This window comes from Hydra vulgaris, chromosome 13, assembly GCF_038396675.1.
Source record: "Hydra vulgaris chromosome 13, alternate assembly HydraT2T_AEP".
Lineage (NCBI taxonomy): Eukaryota > Metazoa > Cnidaria > Hydrozoa > Anthoathecata > Hydridae > Hydra > Hydra vulgaris.
In genome coordinates this window covers 59,132,501-59,140,000 of record NC_088932.1, presented here as the reverse complement: position 1 = coordinate 59,140,000, position 7,500 = coordinate 59,132,501, and the positions used below count along the sequence as shown (strand labels likewise).

The window sequence follows — 7,500 nt, the reverse complement described above, 5'->3', positions numbered from 1 at the left end:
AGCAGCATACTTAAGGTGAGGTCTGACCAGCGATGTGTAGAGACTCTTCCAAACTTGTGCATTTTTATAAATAAATGATTTCTTTAGTTGACCGAGAACAGAGTTAGCTTTTGATGATATTATTTCAACGTGTGTATCCCATTTGAGGTTGTGTGAAATGCAAATCCAAAGGTCTTTTTCACTGTACGAGGAGTCAAGAAGCTGCTTCCCTTGTTGAGTCAAGATATAGTATTGGTGGTTACGATTTTTGCTTTTGTTAAAGTATAAGATAAGGCACTTTTTGTAGTTAAGTCATAAGCGCCAGGTTAGAGTCCAAGACACAATGTGATTTATATCCATCTGGAGCAGAGTTGGGCTCTCAGGTGTAGAATTTGTGGAAATAACTTTTTTGCCATCAGCGTATAACTTCATTGGATTGCTAATTAGGTCTGTTATGTCATTAATGTATAAAATGAATAAAATTGGTCCTAGAACAGATCCTTGAGGGACACCACTGGTGACTGGTAACAACTCTGAAATGGTGGAACCCATGACAACTCGTTGTGTTCTTTTAGAAAGAAAGGAATTTATCCAATTAAGAAGCATATTAGAGATACCATAAGCAGAAAGTTTGCGGAGCATCAGATCATGAGGAGGTGTGTCAAACGCTTTTTCATAATCTAAATATAAAACATCTACACTCTAGCCTTTTGCTATTGAGTGTGAGATCTGATCGATAGTTTCCAATAAATTGGTAATGCATGATTTTTTTGGAACAAACCCGTGCTGATTTTGAGATAAAAGATTATTTTCACTTAGATACTCGGTTAAACAATCTTTTACAATACGCTCTAGGATTTTGCAGCAGCCAGAAGTTAGGGAAATCGGTCTATAGCCCAGTCGGCATATCTAGTATTGTAAATACTCGTAGTATTGATCACGTATAACATACCGCCATTGATACCAGAAAAATACGCATTTAGTTTTAAGTTTCGAATTCGAGTTCAATACCACTTATTTATCAAAAATACGTATTTATAATATTTGATCAAAATCGGATATGATATCGAACCCGATTTTGATCAAATATTGCCAAATAAAGGAAAAACGAAAATCTTTGCTTTTAAAGCGCATGCTTAAACTGATATAGCGAAAATAAAATTTAAATTAAAAAGGTTTCCTTTGAGAAATTTAGTAAATTATCTCCAGTACAGTTACAGTACTTTTTTGCACTAAAAGAGTTACTAAAACTTTATCATAAAAATATTTATTACTACTTTTAAATTTATTAATTTAGTTTTATAAAGTCCTAAATTAATATAATTCAAATATACGTTAAATCCTATCATTTCATACCTTACTTATTTTATTCCGTTGATTACTATTTTATTGACATTTCTGTTATACTATTACCTTTTTTTTGTTCTGTTTTAGAAAGTTTAGAAAAATTAGTTAAAATTTTGAGCCAACGCTGACATTTTATTTGTTGCTAAACGTTAAATTTTGTTATTAGGATTGCAGTTCTTTTATCTGTTTTTTGTTCTCTATTCAATAAGTATTTGATTTAAATTAAATATGATTATAATTTGATATTTTATTACGAGATATATGTCTTTATATATAAATATATATGAACCTTTTTAGATTTTTTCATGTTATTTTAAAATTTTTTGTTCACGCAATTCAAGTTATATATATCTATAGTTTGCATATATGTTTATATTATGTTCAGAATTAAAAAGTTTTTGATAAATATATGTATGTGGTAATATGTGTTATATAATTGTTTTATAAATGTCTTTTAAAATAGTATAAAATGTATCTATTGTGTATATAAATATTATAAGAAGTGTTTATATATGTTATATAAATTTAAATAAATATATTGTGTTTTATACTTAGTATATATGTTTGTATTATGTTGTTTCCATGACATAGAAACATCATAATATAAACATATAAACTAACTATAAAACACAATATATTTATTTAAATTTATATAACATATATAAACACTTCTTATAATATTTATAGATCATGTTTTCAAAGTGTGTGACTTGGCAAACGTGTTGAGCAAGATTTTGCATAAAGTTGTTATTTATGTTACTAATGTTGTTACATTTGGCTTACCTTTATGTTGGTGTCTATTGTTAAAAATTATAAGTGGTTTTATTATTGAAAGTCACTGCTTTTAATCATTCACTAAAAACCACTCAAGAAAAATCATTTTGCCACATATACATTTTGTTTATATCTTAATTTGAATTTTTAGAACCATGACGTACCAACATGAATTGTTTTCTAAAGCTAACATGAAATAACAATATTTAACAACTACTACTCTCTTATCATGACATCTTATCTCTATCTGATATATTGATTTGCGATTCATATATGATGTTTTTCTTTGTATTTGCTTATCCATTACATTTTTTTATTTCAGATTTATCATATGATGTATTTATGCAATATAAAAGAACGAATATACGTAAATTTTTATGAATTTTTTAAAAACATCTGCTAATAATTAGTCCAGTCAACGTTCAAACTTCAATTTTGCATATGTCATCTTTAAGTAGTTTCTAGGCTTTTCCAAATGTGTTTCTTATTCACATGGTTTTACAAGCAAGGTATGCAAGCAAATTTGAGCTGAAAATTTTTTTTTAGCCTTTAAGGAGAATTGGCATTACACTTTTTTAAATTTAATTTGTTTAAATATAGTAGTTTCAACAAATAAATGTTTGTTTGTTCTTTGTTTTTTTACTTATTTGTTTTGACAATTCTTAAGAACTTGGCAACTTATGTAAGAAAGTTTTTTTTTTTTTTTATTGCAATTGGAAATATCTGAAAGTTATTTTTTAGAGCAATTGAAAAGAACTACAGTGTTTTTTTTTTGTTACTTCACACAGTATAACTGATACTGATTTGAGTAAGTTTACTATTTTGTTTTATTTGATATTGGATTTATTTGATATTTGATATATGTTATATTAGATATATATTTTATGTATTTAACATGGAAAACTGACTGTAATTTGTTGACACAAAAGTTTATAAACATAAATCTGCCTATATTTCAGTTTATTTTATATTTCTCTGTATCTTTATAAATATTCTTTCTTAGAAAAAATAACAGACTAGAAAAAAATAAATTCTTTTTGAAAGTAGTTGAAAAAAATGATGATGTATTTCCATATTTCATTGTGTAAAGTGTAATACCACTTTTTAAAGGTATGTGAATAGATATATAGGGGAACATGGGGCAAGATGACGACTGTTTCGAAAAATGCCTTTATCTTAGTCTGTCCCAAAAAATAAAACTTACCTTTAGCTGGTGATGTAGCGATGTAATAAATCAAGTCAAACGAGGATAAAAAGTTTTTTTTTCAATGTCGGAAAAACTTTTTTAATACTTAGCTTTCTTCACAAAAATAATATTTAAAAAAAAACCATTGATAAATCTAGTAAAATTACTTAATTTCCCTTTCAGCTAAAGTCAACTGTTATATTTAGTTTTGCTTAAGAGATAACTGTTGGTCGTCATCTTGCCCCATGTTCCCCTATATATATATATATATATATATATATATATATATATATTATATATATATATATATATATATATATATATATATATATATATATATATATATATATATATACATATATATATATATATATATATATATATATATATATATATATATATATATATATATATATATATATATATATATAATATATATATATATATATATATATTTTTTTTTTTTTTTTTTTTGTTATTCACCTCCTCAAGGCCGATAAAGCCACTACAGATGAGGAGGCTACTTAAGGGTTATAACCCTCTCTCAACTCTTCTACAACCAACACGAACCTTGACGAACAAGGCCGCTGCGCGGGGAAACAAGTTGAGCGCGGTACTACCAGGGACGTTCAATGTCGGAAAAACTTTTTTAATACTTAGCTTTCTTCACAAAAATAATATTTAAAAAAAAAACCATTGATAAATCTAGTAAAATTAATCTACTTCCCTTTCAGCTAAAGTCAACTGTTATATTTAGTTTTGCTTAAGAGATAACTGTTGGTCGTCATCTTGCCCCACTCGTCATTTTACCCCATGTTCCCCTATATATATATATATATATATATATATATATATATATATATATATATATATATACATATATTTATATATATATATATATATATATATATATATATATTTTTTTTTTTTTTTTTTTTTGTTATTCACCTCCTCAAGGCCGATAAAGCCACTACAGATGAGGAGGCTACTTAAGGGTTATAACCCTCTCTCAACTCTATAACTCCGAAACACGAACCTTGACGAACAAGGCCGCTGCGCGGAGAAACAAGTTGAGCGCGGTACTACCAGGGACGTGGTGGGGATCGAACGAACCTCTCACTTATGAAGCGAGCGCTTTACCACTACACCACTACCGCATACATATATATATATATATTATTATTACATATATACATGTATATATATATATATATATATATATATATATATATATATATATATATATATATATATATATATATATATATATATATATATATATACATATATATATATATATAATTAATTTAGAGTAAAATATACTGATTGACATTGCTTCATTTTTTCATACAAGATTGTGCATTTATTATTTTTATGCATTAAGGTAAAAATAATTTTGTGCATTGTAGTCTAGATTCTTTTTTAATTAAAAATAATTGATGTAAATAAATGTTGTTTAATATTTTTGATAAACGACTAATGTATGTAAACATATAAAAAGATATGGATTTCAATAAATCTTAAGTTTAAATAAAGTCTTTGATTAGAAAAGATCACAATTTGTAAGATTCTTTTACGTTCATTTATTCAGTTGCAGCGATAGTAAGATTACTGGATATGTTTAATGATAATAGTTAAATTGAAATGGATAGTATTAGGCTCAATGAAGTTGTTAATGTAAATGCTTATAGGCAACTTGAAAATAGTAGTCAAATGAAAAAAATAGATCATTTCTAAGAAATATTTTACGATTTGCTTGCTATTTTATGGTATAATTGTTTAAATTGTTTAACTATAATTGTCCCTCGATTGTTCAAATATTGTAATAAATAAAATCTTTTCAGTCCAAGTATTTAAGTTAATAAAATATTTTATTAAGTTGTGGTGTTATTTGCCAGTGTGTTGTCTAGCCTTTTTATAATCTTTTTTAATTATTCTGTAGTCACGGAATATATATTTTCTGTTATTATTATCCTAATTCTACTAACAATAAAATGCAAATAGTACTTTTGTAATTAAAAATTGTAATTTTTTTTTAATTTAATTTTTTAGGTATTTGCAGGCTTTACTTGACTCTCCGTTTCTGGTACCTGTGTTGTGACAGATTTTAAAAAGAACTCAACTGATGTTGATGCGGTCTTCGTCGTTAACTATAAGCAATGACGTTGCTGATAGGGAGTCAAAGTTAAAATATTTATAGATAAATTTGTATTTAATTTTTTAGATAATATATCAAGTTATTAATGTGTTTTTATTGTTATTAATGATTTAATAACTCATAACCCGTATTACGGGTTTCTTATTGCTAGTCATTTTCATTATGTTATGAATTCATATTAGTTAATAAAATTGTATTGAATATTCTCTGATTATCGTGTTTTATACGTGTTTAAATGCGAGTTTGATACTCAGTAGGCGTCGTATTGTATACCTGTCTTTATACGCATCTGATGTCTATTTTTAATGCGCGTTTGACACGATAAAATGGCTAACAAATATTCGTAAATAATGCGTATTCTGGAAAGTTTTAAATGCGCATGTAATACCAGGAAAATATCGTATTAAATATTCTCTGGTTATCGTATTTTATACGTGTTTACAAGAGTTTCAAATGCGAGTTTGATACTCAGTAGGCGTCGTATTGTATACCTGTCTTTATACGCATCTAATGCGTATTTCTAATGCGTATTCGACACGATAAAATGGCTAACATACATACCACATCGATACGTATTTAAACGAGTTTCTAATGCGCATTTACAACTAAATTTGCCGACTGGGAGTTTGATGCATCAAGTTTAGATCCTTTCTTGTGAAGCAGTGTTATGTTAGCTTCCAGCCACGTGGCTGGGTCTCGACCTTCGATTTTATAAATATGTAGGTAATGGGCACGTTCAGAGATGAAGAACATTTGTTAAGGACGTGTGGGTGAATGCCGTCTATGCCTGCTGGTTTATGCAGGTTTAGGTTTGAAAGTAACACTTGTATGTAGTTCTCATTAAGTCTATTTAAGACTGACGTCTCATCAATCACGGAAAATGTGCGCTTTTCGAATGTTGGCAGCGATTGACTCAAATTTAAAGGAGTAAAAACAGATGAAAAGTAATTGTTAAGGATCGTAGCTATATGGCTTTCATTAGAAGTAATGTTTCCATTTGACTCTTTGATAGACCTTATTTGATTTTTAACTTTAAGTTTCATGTTTATATACCTATATATAAGTTTTGGATTTGTCTTGGCTTTTTCGGATATAGATTTTTCATATTGAGCAATACAATGAGTTAGAGTTTGTTTTACTTTATTGCAGCTAATATTGTATAGTTTAGTGTCCAGACGCCAGTTTGGGTTTTTGCTTCTATAATAAAGTTTTTTTTTGTTTTTTATAGCAGAGATTACTTCTTTTGTGATCCAAGGTGTGTGTAAAGCAGAAAAATTCGATTTGATTGCTGGTATTTGAAGATTACCCTTCAATATAGATAGATTGGAATACATTATAACATTCATTAATATTTAAATTTTTAAAACGATTAACCCAGTCAATATCTTTGAAATACATGTTTAGTTTATCAAAATTGCCATTTTTAAAATCTTGTCGAGATGAAAAAAACCGATTTCTCGGAGGGGTTGACGATTCTACAGCGAAATTCCAAGTTAGAAATAAATGAGCTCGTCCTTTTTTAGTGCACCCCAGTTGATAATGTCTTTCAAGAGAAAATATACGTTGAGATGACTCCGTTAAAATAAGATCTAGAGTGCTGGATGGACCTAATATAGAGTTCAATTGAAAAGTATAAAAATTAACATGCTGTGTTAAATGATTTGAATCAAATGTTTCAATTAAGTCTTCAGCTAGTGAGTTTGTGGTAATTGCTGTGTTGTTATGCCATGTGGTATGGTCAAGGTTAAAATCTCCTGCGATAAGAAGACCAGAGTAGTGTTTTTTTTCGACTAAATTAGATGCAAAATTTATTGAGGCTTTAATTTGATTCTTTACAAAATTATTGCTGAGGGGTGAACGGTATATACAACCAACTAGAATTTTTTCAGTTCCAAGATTAACTGAGCACCAAACTTGTTCAGAGTCATTGTTAAGTTCAAGATATGTTACTTCATGTCTTATTAGTGTATCAGATATATAAATGCAGACTCCACCATGAAGATTAATTGTGCGATCATGCCTATATGCGATATAATTAGTGAGGTTAATAATAGAG

General features: G+C 27.8%; 1 protein-coding gene and 1 long non-coding RNA gene across 6 annotated transcripts in view; one reads left to right on the top strand and one right to left on the bottom strand.

Annotated features, from left to right (window-relative positions):
• Positions 1 to 7,500, bottom strand: part of LOC136089252 (uncharacterized) — a 272,660-nt gene that overhangs the window by 84,117 nt on the left and 181,043 nt on the right. The gene's annotated exons all lie outside the window — the stretch shown is intronic.
• On the top strand, positions 2,823 to 5,534 carry LOC136089250 (uncharacterized). Of its 2 annotated transcripts, XR_010642896.1 has the most exons (3): positions 2,868 to 2,908; positions 4,598 to 4,670; positions 5,339 to 5,534. It is a non-coding gene; the product is annotated as an uncharacterized LOC136089250 (long non-coding RNA). The 2 variants fall into 2 exon arrangements; XR_010642895.1 differs by lacking the exon at positions 4,598 to 4,670 and having other exon boundaries at positions 2,823 to 2,908.